Source organism: Diabrotica undecimpunctata, chromosome 3, assembly GCF_040954645.1.
Source record: "Diabrotica undecimpunctata isolate CICGRU chromosome 3, icDiaUnde3, whole genome shotgun sequence".
In the NCBI taxonomy this organism is placed as follows: domain Eukaryota; kingdom Metazoa; phylum Arthropoda; class Insecta; order Coleoptera; family Chrysomelidae; genus Diabrotica; species Diabrotica undecimpunctata.
Genome location: NC_092805.1, coordinates 14,134,511 through 14,154,640, shown reverse-complemented (window position 1 = coordinate 14,154,640; position 20,130 = coordinate 14,134,511). Strand labels below are relative to the sequence as shown.

Sequence of the window (20,130 nt, the reverse complement as noted above, 5' to 3'; positions counted from 1 at the left end):
AGATATTGGAGCTATTATTCCCTGTTAGAGGGCACTCATTTTTCCCTCCCTATAGGATATGTGGGCTGATTGAAAGAGAATTAAAAAAAAACTTAAAGTTGTAACAAATACTGCAGAATATTACAAAGAAATGAAAGAAGATCCAAATTTCAACGTTTTAACTGGAGTGTTTCGAAGCTTAACTAAGATAAAGAATGGTTATATAGTATCAATCATACCATACTTGAAGCCAACAATATACGCATATATGCAACAAAATCCAAGGTTGGAATACCACAAAATACTACCAAGCGTATCTAACCACGAAGACTCATTCTGTGGTCCACAAAGTGAAGAAAATATAGCACTATCTCTGTAATTTTATTAAAATGAAATTAATTTTGACAAGAATAACTTTTGATTTAACTAGACCCATTTCAAATGACTTGGAGGCAGCAAAATTTGTATTAAAGTAACCAAAATTACAGTATTAGTATCACAATCGCCAATGTTCATTTTTCTTTTTGAATTTTCTCAGTAGATAGTTGAAAGACTATAGAAGATGTGTGTGAAACAAAATCCTCATTACATATTTACAACAAATTATAATAATTAGGCAAATCGTGACGGAATAAAGCTACCACAGAATATCGCGGTTCCTGTAAAACTGGTCAAGGTGGAGATTGGCGACTTTGATAATGAGCTACTTATATCTTCTCATGAAGAAGCATTATTCCAGTGTATCTGAGACCTGGAGAGTACTGGCAGGAGTGTTTTGGAAAAATTAAAAGAGTTTAAGTAGAACAGTTAGATAAAAATTTTGAAAATAGTTTAGTTGTAGGTGATTTTAATGTACGGTTCGGAGAGGAAGGGGTTCTAGGTGATGATGTTGATGAGGAATGGGGTATACAGAAGAACGAGACTGAGTGAAAGGAGAGTTTCTAAAGAAACGTTGATTAGGATGAGTTTAATTTGGTTATTTTAGAACAAAAGGCGTAAGTATACAGAAAGAAAAAGCAAGTCATGTCATATCTCCGAGTAGCTAGAAAGACTAGCTCGACTTACGCAACGAAAATATATAGAGGCGAAAATATTGGATTGTTTAAAACCAAATAAAGCACCAAGAGTTGATAGAATTGCTGCTGAGTTCTACAATTTTCTTCCAGAAAACGAAAAAGAGTTTGTACTGAGGGTAATAATTTCTTTGTCAAACCAGACTTTCCTCAGGGTTTTTATGATGCAACAATTTTTCCCCTTTACAAGAAGGAGACATGGAAAGTGCAGAAAGTTATTGAAGTATTAGCTTCTTAAATAATATAATATCCAAAATTATTGCATCAATGACTTTAACCAGACTTACCTTGTGGGTACAAAATAATAACATTTTAAATGAGTTCCAAGTAGGATATAGAAGTGGGTATTCAACTATAGACAACATTTTTATTCTTACCAGTTTAGTAAACATCCAACAATCCAACATGCACGAGGAATAAAAAATGTGTATACATTTTTTGTGAACTTTAGTGCTGCTTTTGATGCAGTTGATCGGCCCTTTTTTTACATATCGTGTCATTTGAGATTCTCTACTAAAGTGTTCAATTTGTTAAAAAGTACGTTATCATCATCATAATCACTGGTTCGACAAACCTTTTTGGGTCTTGGCCTGTTCCAGGATTCTTCTCCATTCTGATCTGTTTCGTGCTTTTTTTCTCCAGTTTTTTATTTTTAAGGTTGTTATATCATTTTCTATTTGTTCTAAGTATATCAGCTTCGGTCTTCCTCTTGTTCTTTTTCCTACTGGCATCTGTTTGAATATTTTGTTTGGTATTTCGCCTTCTTCCATTCTTTCTACATGTCCTATCCAACGCAGCCGTCCTATTTTAATGAATGTTATAATGGGCTGAAGGTTAACTACCTTCTTCTAGAAAAACTATGAGTTATGAACGTTCAAGGAAGAAAAAGTACGTTAGCGAACACAAAATCGACAGTTTGGTCAATGAAAGGTTTTTCTTGAATGACTTACACGAGGCATTGGAACGAGCTTTGAAGATAAACGGTTTGATTATTAAGACTTTTATCATATGAAGGTGATTTGGTTTTAATGGTAATCAATCCAAAGGTGCTACAACGGATGACTAATGAACTGGAAAAATACTGCAGGATGTAAAGTCCGAAAATAAATTTAGATAAATCCAAAATTCTTGTATTCAGAAGAGAAGGTGGTGTGATCAGGGAATATTGAAAACTGAATGATCGAGTCTTAGAGGTAGTGAATAACCATAATTAGTTGGGAAAGATAGTAACACTCAAGTTGTCGATTAAAGCTCATCTGAAGAAGTGCCAGAGTTTGGCAAAAGTGGCTATTCACACGGCATGGAGTAGTTTAGTGTCTAAAGCTGATATACCCTATTCGGCTAAAGTAACAGTGTATGAGTCGGTCGTAAAATAAATTTTGACTTATGGACCTCAAGTATACGGTTTTTTGAGTACGATGAGGTGAAATCAGAGGATTATATATATAAAAAAATATTTTCTTATCCAAGGTATACATCCATCTAACTTTGTAACCAGTAAAACATCCACGAAGAAAGCTACAGCTATCTGAGAAAGCCAAATTTAATGCCGTTTATCTTTTTTTTTTGTTGTGAAGTGTGCCATGATTTTTTCCTTTGTGGTGTACTATTTACTTGCATTATTTATCTTTTCTTTTTTTATAACATGTTGGCGTCCCTTTTCAGAGTAGCTTTAGTTTTCTTCGTGGATATGTTACATTACTTCTGTAGTGATCATTTCTTAAGTTAATTTTCAATTTTGAAGTCCTATTCAACTTGGCTGCTCCATACTGACGACGACCAAATAGTCAGAAATACGTATTTACGGTTGTTTTCTTTTTTCCTTTTTTTTCTCGTTGCGAGCTATCCCATGATTTCTTTGTGTTCTTCTTCTTTCATTCTTGCGTTTTCTATTCTGCAACAATTTATGTTTCGGAATTCAAATATTTCGTTATTCGAAAACCTAGACACTTTTCTACTTGTTGTATTTGCTTGTTGTAAATTTTGATGTTAGTGTTCACATTTCTGTTATTAGAAATAACCGTTGTTTTTTTTAATGTTTATTTTCAACCTAAAAGCATCCCCCTACCTTGTTACTACACCAATGAGATTTTGGAGTTCCTCTTGACTGCTAGCTAATATTTCGGTGTATTCCTTTAGTTACGTATTTTTTCTATTAGAGAGATATTTTTCCATTTATGTTTCATTCGTGCATTCCAGCTACTTCTTTTCTTTGTGATAACGTCAACAATTTGATACATATATAAAATATCATACATACCAAACTCAGTTATTTATATATGGCTTTTAGTAATTATATAATGATACATGAAAAAAATATTTTCAATATGTAAGAACAGATTCTGCTATTACTTAACAATCTGACATTCTGACTCCGTGAACTTTGCTATCGTTATACATTTGTTATTAATAAATCTGTACAACTTTCTTAATTATCATCGGACAATGTAGTATATTATTTAACATCTAGTATTAAATAGAAATTACATTGCTAACTTAGAAATAAATTAGAAATAAATTGCCTTCAAAAGATACCGAATTAGCCTACTGTCATAACATATTTATGTGTACATAAATCATCTTCAATAAAGCCAAATATGTGAATAACGTGACCGTTCCATGATTATTGCCTTAATGAAAGACAGTAAAGATGCTGTTGGTTTAGTAAATCTGTATAGGATTTATGCAAAAATAATATCGGATAGATATTAATATCCGAAACACTGATCTTTTTTCTTTTTGTTTGTTCTTACCTAATTCCAAGATATTTCGTTGAAGTATAGTAATTTTTTAACCCCATTTCAGTACATGCGGTTTCTAGATCCTCTGTCATTGTCTTTATTTACATAGTTCATCCGCCATTACAACTATGTCATCTGCAGAACTAAAATATTCCTACGGTATTATTATTTCTTCTTTTGCTTCCAGTTAAGGGTTTTGAATGCATGTTCGAGCATGCATATATAAACAGCTTTGGTTTCAATATTATATATTTATTAGCCTAGAATACCAACTTCTTCATCATTACTATCATCATCATCATTAGCCGTTTTGAGTCTACTACTGAACATAGGCCCCCCGGAAATATATGCTCTTAAATTATTACTGCAGGACTATCTGATCATGAAGCAGTATATACCAAGTTTAATACTCTTAACACACTCTTGTCGGAAACCCGACGTTTAGGTAGGATTTTTTCCGCTTAGAACTTTCGTAAATTCCAAAATGTATGCTTGACTTATGGGTGGCACCTTTCTTCTATGGACGTGGACTACAATTTTAGTGATTTTTTACATAGGCTTGCTTGTATTTTCAATAAGGTATTTTCTTTAATTACAATTAAGCAAACACATCATAAACCCTGGACTACCAAAGGTATCCGCATATCAGCCAAGAATATGCGTTCACTACTGTACATCAAGAAATTTACTACCAACGTCTGTCACTGAATATATCACCAAGTACAGAGAAACCTAACTAAAACTTATAAACGATCTTCGAAATAAAATAACACAGCTCAAACATTTTCCTATCTCCTCCCAGATCCCATTTCCTATTTTCCCAATTCCAAGAAGGTCTCGAATTAGTTCTTTATAAAACCAGTTGATAAATCTGAACTGATCCAAACAATTAATAGTATCAAAAGCAAATCTTCATATAGTACTGATGGACTATCCATAAAAATTTTCTCAAATCTCGCAAAAAATGTTTTAGAAGTCCTGGTCTCACTAATTAATGATTCCTTTTCTGTTTTCTGTACTATATGACATTAGGTTCAGCAAGAACTAAATAATAATCTTTACACTGCCACTATTTTTGTGACTATGCCAAAGCTTTTGATTGTATAAATCACGATAGTTTGATAAAAAAACTAAATCTCTATGGAATTCGAGATATTTCTTTGAATTGTTTCCAATCTTACTTGAGGAATAGGAAACAACTAGTTAGAGCAAATGATACTGACTCTAGTCACAAAAGCATTGTATGTAGAGTACCACAAGGTTGAGTATTGGGTCCTCTACTTTTTCTTATCTTCATAAATGTCATCACTAATTTAAAAATCGATGTAAAAGTTTTTCTGTTTGCTGATGATACCAGTATCGCCTGGAAAAACTTTAATATTGCAACTCTTCATGCAACTATAATTTCTGATCTACTTAAAATAAACACCTGAACCTTTTCTAATTTACTCTCTTTTAAGGTGAATAAGACGGTAGCATTATCCTATAAAGGAACTCTTCAACCCTGGTTTTTTAATAACAGAGAGATCAGTATCGTTGATTCTGTAAAATTTCTTGGTATTTTTATACGCAGCAATCTTAATGATCTCTTCATATCGATTTGTTAACTAAGAAACTAGCTTCAGCCTACTATGCAATAAGACCTTTTTTCGAAGGAAATCAATTTAGATTTTGATGTTTATTTACCGATCCCGTCCACTGAGTTAGTAAAGAAATATATACTATATTTGGACATTCGGCAAAAATACAATAGAAAGAAATATCTCCCCTTACAACTTAAATCTGCAACATCTTGTGTTGAACTGTTATGTTGAACCAGGTTTTGAGGTTCTTTAACCAAGATATTTTTCTTCTCCCTAGACCTCGCTTTCCAAATAGTTTTCCTTGCAGGATGGCTTGTAGGAGGGCATAAAGAGCAAGAAAGGATTAACAACTACAAATATCTAGAAACCTGTGTAAGTGCAAGCAATGACCAAAGTAAACAAATAAGGACACGAATTAAAATTTCGAGAAATATATTTATTATTCGTGACCTTATGGAGCTGAGGATGAGAACCTTAAAGTGTTATATTTTCTTCACTTTGTTGTATGGATTGAAAATCTTGACACTAAAAAGAGAACATATAAAGAAATTGGAAGCATGTGAAATATGGTTTTACAGGCGGAATCTTAAAATACTGTAGACACAACCAGTTACACATGCTAAACTAATAAGACTGTATAAAGAAATTTCGAAATCATGAAACCTATGACAGTAAAAAAGTTGAAATATTTAGGGCATATTACCAGAGGTAAGAAGTATTTGTAGTTCATGAAGAAAATCAAAGATAAAACGAACATTAGCCGAAGAAGAGTGCCCTGGCAGTGAAACCTACGTGAGCGGTATAATTGCTGCTCAGCAAATCTTTTCAGAGCAGCTGCCAATAGAATACAAATAGCTATGATGATAACCAACTTCCGATAACAGAATGAGTTATAAGAAAAAGAAGAGTGAACAATATTAGACAATAGTCGAAGCTAGACTTTGTAGCACTTATATTAGTAGCAGAGGAGAGGAAAAGTTTATCAGAATAATCGCTAACCTATTAATAGAGACATACTGTGTGAGAGATCGAGTAGACTGTTTTTTTGATGTTGGTGACCATTACAGTGTGGTATAGTAAACGAGCTTTCGGGTGTCTCAGATAGCCGTCACCAATATCGATACAAAAATATTCCAAGATCTCTTAGATATATTTTGTACGTTTTACTACTTCTAATTAAAAGATTGTTAGATTTTGACAATGGGGGTTAGCGAGCGCGGGCAAGATTACTTGCAGAAATGTTTAGAAGAAGTAGGACTAGATAATAGTGATAGTGAATCAGTGGCATGCAAAAATGAATCAGAGGAAGAGGAACAGGACATTGAGGAGGTTATAATTCACGACAGTGAATCAGAACAGGAGATATCAGATGCAGATGAAACAGTTGCTGTTTTTCAGATTGCTTGTCGTTTCTACATATGTATGCTAACAATCTAGAATATGTATTTACAAGTCATACTAAATTTTTATTGTTTTAGACAAGAACCTTACAATTTACGGGAAGAAGCATTCTCCTAGCCAAGGAGGAGAAGAAGCCATGAACCATTAGATCAAGACAGGATAACATAATAATTCGCTTACCAGTGCCTACAAAAAATACTAAAAATTTAAAGGACGCTGTCGACCATCATAATTGGTATCATTGTGGAAAATACAAATAAATACATAGTCTCCATTCAAGAAAACTATTCGCGAGAGCAAAATACCAATATCACTGATGAAATGGAAATCCGTAGCAGCGCAGAAGATCTTTAGAGGACAGAAGGTTATGGTATAGAAATTTTTTATCTAACTACGATTCTACAAAGGTTCCGATTTCTTTAACATTGCATTAAGTTTGATGATAAGGATGATAAGGAAGCAAGTGTAGAGCGATCAAAAATTGACAAGCTAGCTACCATTCGTGTGGTGTTTTACCAGTTCGTAAAAAATTGTCAAAATGGTTATAATCATTCAGCATTTGTTACCATTGATGAGTTCCTCTCTGCTTTCATAGGTAAATGTTTGTTCCGTCAGTACATTCCCTCAAAACCTAATAAATACGGACTCAAGATATTTGCTGTTTGTAATTTAAAACTATTTTATACTTCAAAAATTGAAGTCTTCATGGGATCTCAATCCGATGGCCCATATACATTTTCTAATAACCCTAGGGATGTTTAAGATTGTGCACACACACACGTGGTTTCTGGTTCACGCGTTAATTTGACAATGGATAACTGGTTTACATCAGTTCCACTTGTGGAAAAGTTGATTCGCGATTACAAAATAACTACAATTGGAACGCTAAGAAAATATAAAACAGAACTGCCAGTCGAGTTTTCAAACCCCACTAAACGTAAAATCCAAACAAGCCTGTTTGGCTTTACAGAGGACAGATTTCACAATCGTTTGTGATAATTTTACTCGATTTTAACCCTCGAGCGGGCGCGCCCGTGTATTTTGTACACGTCTAATAGAAAAAGTTCTAAAAATAGAAGTGTCATCAATCTGGCGATATCGTCGCGTCTATTCGTCCAGTAGAGATCTGTCGTTCGAATAGTTGAGTAATATTTTTTGTTGCAGCTGAGTTTTGTGAGAATTCTTAGAAATACGAGAGTGTGACTATTTTGTGTACATATTACACGGCGCGCCTTCTAGTGTAAGTATTTTATCCATTAATTATTTTACTTTATAAAAAGTTGTAATTCGAAATTAAAGTCAAATTAACTTTAGTTTTACTTTATTTTAGGTTGAACAGGATATTGTAACATAATTGAGAAGGAATATAACGGCTACGCTGAGAGCATATCATGTAAGAATTTAGTTGCATTGTTATATTATTTGTGTGTTACTTTTTTTTTATTTTTGCAGGGCTAGAAAGAAGTTTTTAACTGAGGCTGAGTTATATAAAATTCTTAATGAAGACCTAGAAACAGAAACTAGTGAAATAGAATATTCCGATGAATCTGAGACAGATGAAGAAATAATACACCATGATGACCACAATTCTGAATCTGAACAAGAACAGAATGACCACGACAGAGCCAGTAACTTCGAGGATAATACTGCAGTAAGTACGACTGCTTTCGAATATTTTCAAGGTAAAGATAAAAAAACTGCTTGGCGTAAGACTCCGCTGTCGTCACAATCAAAAATTAAAAAGAAAAATATTATCAAAATACTTCCAGGACCAAAGGCAGTGGCTTCAAAAGTGACCTCAGAACTTTCAGCTTTTGAAAAAATTATAGATTCTGATATATTAGAGAACATTGTACAATTTACTAATTTGTACATTGATAGTAAAAAAGAATCTGTTCAATATAAAAGAGAACGAGATATGAAACATACTTCAAAAAGTGAAATACTGGCGTTACTGGGAGTGCTTTACCTCCTAGGCACTAAAAAGGCTAACCATACTAACTCACTTGAACTTTGGACATCTGATGGAACATGTATAGAAATTCTTAGAGCTGTAATGAGTTACAAAAGATTTTTATTTTTGTTACGTTCAATGCGCTTTGATGACAAAACCACAAGACATGAACGGAAAATATATGACAAACTTGCACCAATTAGAAAAATATTGGACGCATTTGTTAGTAACTGTAAAAATTCCTATAATCTTGGTGAATTTGTTACAATAAACGAAAAACTAGAGGGATTCAGAGGACGTTGCAGTTTCATCCAGTATTTACCAAATAAACCAGCAAAATACGGTATCAAGCTGTTCATTTTGGGCGATGCACAAACTTACTTTGTTGGAAATTTAGAGGTTTATTGTGGACGGCAACCTGAGGGGCCTTATGCTGTATCAAACTCTCCCCGTGATATTGTAGATTATATAAAAGGCTCAAATCGCAATTTGACAACCGATAATTGGTATACCAGTTATCCTTTAGCTATTTCCCTTTTGGAAAATAAAATAACTACAATTGGCACTTTGAAAAAAAAAAAAACAAATAGGGAAATACCTATTGAATTTTTACCCCAAAACGTCACTCTTTGGATTCCAGAAAAATGTCACTTTGGTTTCATTTGTTCCAAAAAAATAAGTCGGTCATACTTTTATCCACGATGTATGACACTGCCACCGTAGACGTCGAAACTAAACAACCAGAAATTATTCTAGATTATAATGCCACAAAAGGCGGTGTGGATACTATTGACCAAATGTGTGCATCATATTCTGTAAAAAGAATAACCAGAAGATGGCCACTAATTATATTTTTTTCTCTAATGGATATGGCGGGTATCAACGCGCAGGTGTTGTTTAGCGCCAATAAAACAAATCTCAAAATATGTCGCCGAATTTTTCTAAAGAATTTAAGTTTAATGAAAGTACATCTTTCAGAAAGAGCGACAATGTGATATCTTCCTCAGGATATTCAAGGTTTTCTAATAAAATATAAATCATGTGAAGAACCTACTAGAACAGAAGTGCAAAGCTCTAGAAAACGTGGACGTTGTGCAATATGTCCAGGCTCAAAAAATTCCAGCACAACAGTTAGATGTGGGCTATGTAGAATATTTGTATGTAAAATGCATTCAGAAACCACAATTACCTGCGTAAAATGTAAGAACAATGAACTGCAACAATCAGAAGAAATCGAGTGAAGTAACCCGTAGGTACATGTTTTATGTTTATTATTTTATGTAACAATAAACTATTTTTGTAAATCGTAGTTGTCATTTTGTTAAAACGCACTAAATTTGGTAAAATCAACTAAAATGTGTTTTGTGTACAAAATACACAGCGCGCCCGGTTATGAAAGGGTAGTCGGCGCGCCTGCTGTAGGGTTAATATCAAGCATGCACTATCATGATGATATTGACATAAACAGTAGTGATAAATCTACACCAGTAATAGTCACTACTTATAATAATACAAAAGGTTGTGTCGATGTTGTAGAGAAGTTGAACGATGGTGATATTCTACACATTATTAAATGTTGCAGGCATCAATATTCAGGCAAAGCAAACAAAGAAGATCCAAATATACGGCGACGACATTTTTAAGAGATTTAGCAAACAGACGCATTGGTTCATCCACATTTGAATGGGAGAGCAGCTCTTAGTAGTCGTCCGAGGACGCTGAAGCTGGAACTTACTGCGGCTGGAGAAAGAATAAAAAAACTCGTTTTCCTGTTACAAACGCAATGCATTTATGTATTTAGAGCATATCACAGGGAACTACAATAAAAGTATATCGTTTTGTTTTTTGTAGCTATTTGTTGTATTTATGTTTAGATAACATTTTTTAAGTATGTTTGTTGAGTTACGTTTTTTTATTTTTATTTTATAAGGAAAAATTAATACATATGATATTTTTTTCAATAACTATTCAAATCATTGGTCTGTTAAGTTTATTAAAGTATAAATATTTTTTTTTACTAAATCATTTTAATATATTTACCCGTTCTAAATTCCTACAAAATAAAAAGAAAAATCTCCTATTTATTTTTTTATACCCACCTGGTCTGTGACACCGGGACAAATAAACTTGTAAGAAACTATAGCACCACTACTCGAAGGTTAAGCAATAGGAAGAGCTACTTTTGCAACAAGGGAAGAGCAATGAAAAAGAAAATATACACTTATTTTAAAAGAAAATAATAGAACTAAGACAAAATGCAAAACAGGCACATATCCTAAGCGTCGTTTCAACTGTCAAATTATCATTGTATTATTATTATTGTATAAATTGTCAGTATTTTCATTCTAATGCAAGTTAATTTTGCAAATTAATAGATCCATTACGATTTAAGTTCCTATGAAGCGATCTTTTTAATAAAACATTAAAAAAAACATCTTGACTAGATACTAGACTGAAATAATAAATGTTCTAGTCTTCGGTTTTAGATAAACGTTGAGGAAAATTATAAATTATATCTCTAATAAATTTTACCAAATCTAATTACTTATTACAAGTATGTATCAATTACCAAGCTTTAAGATTATATTTTCGGTCTCAGAAATAATTCTTAATATTTACCTCATGATTCATGAAATTATTCAGACTCTGACATATTCAATCTAACTCACTAGCAAAATATCACAACTAACCACTACTACACTACATTTTTACAACTACTACTACCACTATTATAGCACGCATCCATCATTCATAAAAAAACACTTCCACCTTCAATCAACGGGAGATGTAAATAAAAATGTACTTCTGTCAACAACTCACCACATCTAGAATGCTCTTTGCATGCTTCCTATCGCACTTAATTAATTTAAACCCATTTAATCGTCATGGTTGGGCTCCAGAGAGGCAGATGTTCAACTTTTGAGATTTTCTGTCACTCTTAACGACTTAGTCAATTTGCGGAAGTCACTAGTTTGTTTAAAAGCACTTAACAACTAATTTGGTGTTACGCGAAAGCACTAAGTTACAAAATTTCCGAAAAATCGCAATAGGCAGCAGCATGACAGTGTTGGTTTTCGATTTTTTCGTTGCAAGAGGCTGAGGACACGGATATCTTTTGATATCTCGCTGAATACACCACGGTTTGATTTTGACACACCCCCACTATGTGCCGTTAAAACTAACCCCTCGATTATTGATTTTTCCCATATCGCGGGGTATATACGCCATTGTACGCAGTCGCTTTCGCGATTAAATTGACAGGGGCGGCTTAGGCTAAGCTGATATATTTTTTAAATTAAATCATGCAAATTTATGCAAAATTTCGTTTAGAGTATTGAGGATTAGTCTAATCGTATTTGGTCTCAAAAGAGATTCTGTTCTATATCAGTTTATTCAGGATTCCTAAAAATTAAGAAAAACTGCGTCGAATAATTTATTGTCATTTAACGAATTTGCCGAAAATGACGGAATTTTTTTAGACTGAAAGTCGTGAACAGGCACAATTTTAATGATTGTTATATTCAATTAACATAGAATGGAAACTAGAAAAAGTATAAAAAGAAATAAAAAAGAAATGGAAATGGTAATAAAAATAGTAGAAAATGAGTAGCCACTGAATTTTTGTTGGATCTTCTGGTTGGTGACCGTCCTCTTAGTCTTCCTCCCGAAACAGTTCCAGAAACAATTAATCTCTCTAAATTATCGCCACCTCTGCGAACCACGTGACCAAAAACTGTGGAATTTGCTGCACACATGTTGTGGACATCCTTTTTTGATGTCAAATTGGTTAAGAATGGAGACGTTTGTCCAATAAGCTGTTCAAGGGATGCACAACATTCTTCGCCAACACCACATCTCAAATGCAATAATTTTTGGGGTCCTTGTATGCGAAGAGTCCAAATTTCTGCCCATTATAGAAATACTATTGAGAATATAAGCACAGTCAACAGTTTCATCTTGATTTTTTTAAAAGATAGATCTGTCTTTCCAAACTTAAGTAGACAAATCATTATTTTTGCTGTACCAATGCACCACCGAACTTCTGCTTCGCAGTTGCCATCGCTAGTTATAATAGATTTAAGATATGTAGATATGTAGTTAAATCTGTTTATTACTTGATCCTGCAAGTACTTCGTCAGTTGAATAGTGTTAAAGCTTTATAGATTTTCTACTCAACTCTTCGCAGAAGTTGTAGCATTTCTTATTTGTTTGCTGCTATAAGTATAGTATGATCTTCTTCTTTTTCTTCTTAGCCTTCTCTCGACCATTTTTGGACATAGCCCTCCACCAACTCCTTCCATCGATCTTTATCCTGAGCAACATACTTCCAATTTGTTCCGGCTATTCTTTTGATGTCGTCCACCCATCTTATTTGTGATCTTCCTCTTGGTCGTCTCTGTGAAGCTCCATTCGAGTTTGACAATTTTTGTTGTGATATCCTCAACTTTTGTTTTTGATTTTACCCAGTCGTTCCTCTTTTAATCTGACAGCAGTATATCTAACATTGCTCTTTCCATTTGTGGCTAGTTTATTCATACTTGCCTTGGTTAGGATCCAGGGTTGATATCCATATGTCATAATAGGAAGGATGCATTGGTTGAACACTTTACTCCTTAACTATTGAGGTATTTTGCGGTTCTTCAGTATCCAACTGAGTTTTACAAATCATGCTCATTCATTTCTCATTCATTGCTGCGCATACTTTGCTAACATAAACAACTTCTCTAATTAAAAAAGCAAAGTTATAAGAAATTGAAACATCCAAGAAAAACAAACTACAAACTTTTATGGATAACTACCAAAATAAATTTCTGCTGAATATCTCATTCGCACGGTCAGCTCACGACGTATAAAAACCAATACGTATGTAAAATCCATGTAGATTCGGAGATGCATATTACTTTATTATTATAAATAAAAAAGTTATAGCAGGTTATAGTTAAATTTTCGTTAAAACGTAGTGAATTAATTCGTTTATAAGAGTTTTAAACACAACTGAGCCATATAGATTTGCAGTTTATACATGACATATCTTGGTCAAAAATTGACATACAAACATTTGTCAAATCTTAAACTATTCCTTTTGAGTTATTCTATAACTTCCAGCCAGATTTTTACAGGTTATACTTTAATTTTGTTTAAATCTTTTATAAACAAATTAATTCGCAACTTTTTAGTGAAATTTTTTATGATTAATTGTTATAACCTTTTTATTAATAAATATAAAGTAATTTTGCAAAAAGCTGAAACAATTAACTTTAAAATGAGTGGTTTTGAAAGTTAATCGCATGTATGAACGCTGAGATTTACTTGGAAAAACCTCATCGAATGTCTATTTTGCAATTGTTTTTCACAAAATTTGTTATAACTCCGGTTTTAACAATCGCATCTAAGTTTACCAAAAGCAATTTTGTTTATTTTTTTTAAAGGAACAATTTTCATTTTGGTAAAATAAATATCTCTAATAATTTCGGAGATACAATCATTCAAACAATTTTGTTGTTGATAACAAATTATCTGACGTGTTTAATAAGCCTGGTACCCTCGAAAAATCGATTCTATGCACGAAAAAAAAATACATAAAAAACGTCAAGGAACCGAGAGGACATAGAAGTGCATACTCAAACCCCCTCCCCCCGGCCCCTAGAGTAGTACAACAGAATAAAAATTACTATTAACAAAAGGCACATCATATTAGAAAACAAAACAATACAAAGATTTTAATATACAAATTATAAAACAACTGTTTCTATTTTTCTTTTTTACCTAGTTTACATTTTAAAGGTTCGTTATCGATTAATCATAAAAAGCAGTAATTTTAGACGTACAACCTCCAAAATATTATTTGAACGAAATGCTTGCAATGAATCACATACTTGGATTTCATTAGTTGAGAATAAAACAAATAGAAAGCACTGTAGGAAATATTAGAAAGTAATTGGTCAAGTAAATAACCAATTAACCACCTTCCGTAAACTTATTCATTTAAATTAAATAGGTGGATCATTTAATGACCTTAGGTGACGCCTACATAAATCAGTTTAGTAGGTAGGCATTAAAAATATATAAAGAAAAACAAAATAAAATAATATTAAAACACAACTTTATAAATTCCAAAAATGAATTTATGACTTTGTTAAACAGACAAAACATGGTTTTTACAAAAAATTAGTGGAAGATAACAAATCTTATACCGGAGATTTATGGAATGTTGTCAACAAAATCTCGGATAATAAAAAGGACAAGAAAGAAATATTAGATAGCAATAATATAAAATCTATTTTGGAAGATAATTATGCAACAAGATTTTACTGGCAAATTACGTAATATTAGCAGACTTAGGCAAATATTTCGCATATTTTTTTCGCAACATTTTGCATATTTTTATATAAATCGAAATAAAAATGCCCATATCTGGATATAATCCATTTAAATGTTCTTGGTATTTTACAAGAGATATTTAATATCAGGGAGAAACATTCGTAGTTTGTTTAATCTCTAAAATACAATAAAAATCTGTTATTGGAAATTTCAAAAGGTGTAGATAATATTCGGCATTCTAGAAATATCAGAAAAGAGACGGACGAGGATTAGTTGTATGTATTATATATTAGTAGTTCGTGATTGAATAATTGTGTTTTAAAATTCGTTAACATGCCAACTAACAACAACTAACTATGACCTTATTGGATTAATCCATTTACATGGATTCTTACAAGGTTTGCTATTCCATTTGCTGCAAAATTGTAAGTTAATTTTAAATTTTTTTAACGCCTTTGCCAATATGATAATTAGTGCTCTGAATAGTCTGATAGTTGTAAAGATAAAGCTCTTCATTATTTTTTATAGTGGAAATCTATATATATATATATATATATATATATATATATATATATATATATATATATATATATATATATATATATATATATATTGTTGTGGTATTCAAAATTGAAGGGTAAAAATATTAAATGTACGATGAAATCAATATTTCAGAGATTATAAAAAATAAAAAATACTCCGAGCTGCTTGGAATTAACCAAAGGTAATCTTAGTCATAAATAATCTTTTGTATAAATATAACAAGTGAATAGTGCGGGTACAATGAATAGAAGTTAACGATGGTTTTTCCCCATAAGCCATAAAGTGTTCCGTAAGCCGGATTTGCGCCATGAAAAGGACAATAAAATAGTTAATAAATAAATGATTGTTCGGAATATGTAAATACCCAGTAGAAATTAAGTGTCCTTGTAGAAATAATATGAATTAGGAAAGTTTGTAGGTATTTCTGATTTTATGTGGGAGTGGTATGCAAATTTCTGATTGGCCGAGAATTTGGAAAGTGGATGTGGGTGTGTATAATGAGAGATTGGATGGATGGAAGAGGAGATGAGAGAGTTAGTTAGTTCCAGTTTCTTAAAGTGAATGGTTGGTTTTCGAGGTGGTATCTAAGGGTAGTAAGTGATAAAGAAAGTTGTGACTTGGTGAAGTAATTGTGTCCGACGGTAGCTGATCTGGTACAAATTTGTAAGTAAGCTTTTCCTACTTGTATTCTACGTATCGCTGTTTATTTCGGAACGAGAGATTAAGTTTGGCGAGAGGAAAAGAGGCTGGCATCATTGGAAAGGTACGTGCATTCAAAGGAGAGCATTGAAGACACTAAATTGCAATATCTTGTTTAATATTGCCAATTACATATAAGGCTGCTGAGAACTGATAGTTCATTTTGCATAGAACAAGGAATTGGACAACTCAAGGCAGAGGAAGTGTTTCAACGGGAGAAACATTCATAATATATTAAATTTGAGAATTTTGGGTAAAAAAATATTATATCATATTAGTAACGTGTGAATAAGTTGTCGATAGTCGAAGGAGATCAAATTTGTTCTGAGGGGGGACACGGAGCTGTGGAGAGAATTGGATAATTCATACAAATTTTTCTTGGTACTGTCGTTATATCAAAATTGCATTAGGAAGGACACTGAATATTATTTGATTTGTTTATGTAGAATAATAAGCTGTATTTTAGATTGTAATTGTATTATATTATCCATGTATTATTGAAGGTTCACGTACGTAGAACGAATTCTATTTGATAAACATGTATGCTAATAATTTTTGGAGGTATTTTAATATATATATATATATATATATATATCATCATCATCATCATCATCATGTGCAGCTTTATCAACCGTTTCCAATTACGGTGCAGCCTCCCTTATTTCAATGTTATTCTATGTTCTTATTATTATTCGACGATGTCTTAGTTATACGTTGTTCTAATAATTTGCGCTCATTTGCGCCCATATTTTTCTATCTTGTGCTATTCGAGACCACGTTGTTCCTGTTAATTTTCTAATATCATAATCCCATCTGAGATTCGGGCGCCTCTTTGGTCTCTTAGCGTTCCTGGGGTACCACATAGTTGTTCTAGTGGTCCATCTGTTATCTGTTCTTCTTGCCATATGTCCTGCCCATTGCCATTTCAGGGATTTTATTCTTTGGATTACATCAGTCACCTGGGTTTGCCTCCGTATCCATTCAATTCTTTTACGATCCCTCTTTGTTATCCCTAGCATACATCTTTCCATTGCTCTTTGAGTTACTTGGAGTTTCGACGTTATTTCTCTCTTTAATATCCAAGTTTCACATCCATATGTCAAGACGGGTAATATGCATTGATCAAATACTCTCTTCTTGAGGTATAGTGGCATTTTGGACTTGAAGACTATGGAATTTCGTCCGAATGCTGACCACGCTTGTTTTATTCGTCTGTTGATTTCCGGAAGTAGTGATCCCGATTTATGTATGAGCTGTCCCAGGTATATGTATTCATCTACTACTTCTAGCGAGGTTTCATTAATTTTTATTTCCACGTTGGCGATCAGATCATTGCACATTATTTTAGTCTTTGCTAGGTTCATTTTTAGGCCTACCTCATTGCTGGCTGTATTAAGGTCATTAATTTGCAGTTGTAATTCTTCAGGACTTCTAGCAATTAGAATGATGTGATCAGCGAATCTAAGATGGTTTAGGTATTCTCCATCTATACATAGACCTTGGTTGTTCCAGTCTAATTTCCGGAAGATATTTTCTAAGGTTGCATTGAAGAGCTTAGGGGATATGGTGTCTCCTTGTCGGACTCCTTTCTGAGTGGGAAATTCTGGGGTATTTTCATATATGCTTACTCTAGCTGTGGCCTCTTTGTATATATTTGCTAGCGTTTCGACATATGGTTTATCTACTCCTTGGTCGACAAGAGCTTCTATGACTGCTCTTGGGTATACGGAGTCAAATGCCTTCTCGAAGTCTATGAATGCTAGCGCCAGTGGTAGATCATATTCCTTTGTTCTGCTCATTACTTCCCTTAATGTTTGAATATGATCCATTGTGCTGAAGCCACTTCTAAAGCCTGCTTGCTGTCGGGGTTGTGCAGCGTCAAGTGTGTTCTGTATTCTGTTGTTAATGATTTTGGTGAATACCTTGTATATCACAGGTAGCAAGCTGATCGGTCTATAATTTCTAATGTCTTCCTTGCTACCTTTCTTGTGAATAAGGATTATGTTGGCTGAATTCCACTTTTTTGGAATATGTCTCGATTTTAGGCAGTCTGTGTATATTTTTGCTAGGATTTTCCAAGTTGTTTTACCAGCAATCTTTAGAAGTTCGGCTGTAACACCGTCATTACCGGCTGCCTTGCCGTTCTTCATGCTTTTAAGAGCTGCCTCTACCTCATCCACGAGAACATCTGGTACATCTTCTTGAACCGCAATTTCTTCTTCGCCTATTTCTTGTGCTTCCGGAGCTTTATATAGACCCTCGTAGAATTCGGTTACATGTTTTATTATTTCATCCCTATTTGTGATCCTTCCGTTGTTGTTTCCCAATGCTATTATTTGCTTTCTACCGATTGTCAACTTATTCTTGGTTTTCCTATAGCTTTTACGGTTTTCGATTATATTTTGTACAAGTCGTTCATTGTAGGTTTTTATATCTTCTGCGATCTTTTTCCGTATTACTTTGCACAGTTCGGTATATTCAATTCTATTAATATTGGAGTTAATTTTCATTTCTCTTCGTTGTTTCAGGAGAGCTGTTGTTTCATCTGAAAGTTTTCTATTGCTGTTGTGTGCTTGTGATCCTCCAACTTCTTTGGCGCAATTTAAGATTGTTTCCATTAAGTGTGTGCTATTCGTTGGGTCTTGTAATTTTTCTTGAATTAAATTTTGATAGCGTTCCGAGTTGTTGCTTAGGTTAGTGATATTTACTCCTGCAGTTGGTTTCTGGAGTAATTTCATTCTTTCTAGTTTAGTGTTTAGAACGACCCGAGATCTAATTAGTCTGTGATCGCTACCTGTTCGGAATTTGTTGAGCACACTTACATCCTTTATGGTTTTCAGCTTATTAGTTAGGATGAAATCTATTTCGTTCTTGGTAGTTGCATTGGGAGCTAACCATGTCCATTTCCTGTTGAGGTTCTTCTTAAAATAGGTATTGGCGATTGAGAGGTTCTGGTAATGTGCGTATTGAACCAGTCTCTCTCCCCTTTCATTTCTTTCTCCAATGCCAAAGTTGCCGACACATTGTTCTTGATTTGATTGTTTACCCACTTTGGCATTAAAGTCCCCGACTAGATACTTAAATTGGCTTTTGTTCTTGTTAAGCACCTCAGTTATTTCATTGTAGAATTCCTCTATTTCCTCATCGGAGTGGGATATGGTTGGTGTATATACTTGCACAATTTGGATGGTGTATCTTCTGGATAGTCTTAGACTTAGACTAGCTACTCTGTCTGAGGTGCTTGCTATGTCGACTATCCTATCCTTCCATTTCTTATTAATTAGGAACCCCACTCCACTTGTTCGTCCATTTTCTGTTCCTTTGTGATAGAGGATGTTGCCCGATTCAAGTTCTATTAACTCTTCGTCCTTTCGTCTTACTTCGCTTATTCCGATGACATCCCATTTAATATATATATATATATATATATATATATATATATATATATATATATATATATATATATACATATATATATATATATATATATATATATATATATATATATATATATATATATGTATATATATATATATATATATATATATATATATATACAGGGCGACAATTGGCAATAGGACGATTTTGAACTAAATGGTAAACAAGAAATTTGCAAGAAAATACTATTTTATTAACATCAAAATGAAGCTTATATTATGCCATTTACAATCTAATTAAGTATGAAAAATAATGTCATCAAGATGGTGACCATCACGTTGGATACAGTTTTCGATCCTCTTTATGAAATCCTCCATAACACGCTCTAACATCGCTCGAACAATAGTCAGGATTTCCTGGCGAATTACGTTCTTCAAATCGATCAAATTACGAGGCTT

At 33.2% G+C, this 20,130-nt stretch overlaps 1 protein-coding gene across 5 annotated transcripts in view; it reads right to left on the bottom strand.

Annotated features, from left to right (window-relative positions):
• LOC140436466 (breast cancer anti-estrogen resistance protein 3 homolog) overlaps window positions 1-20,130 on the bottom strand; it is a 293,734-nt gene that overhangs the window by 115,927 nt on the left and 157,677 nt on the right. Inside the window, exon 1 of one of the 5 annotated variants that reach the window (XM_072525309.1) lies at window positions 11,552-11,868. The exons of the other annotated variants lie outside the window; for them this stretch is intronic. The gene's annotated coding sequence lies outside the window, so the exon portion shown is untranslated. Of the gene's footprint in view, window positions 1-11,551; window positions 11,869-20,130 lie in introns of those variants that run through there. 5 annotated transcript variants of the gene reach the window in all.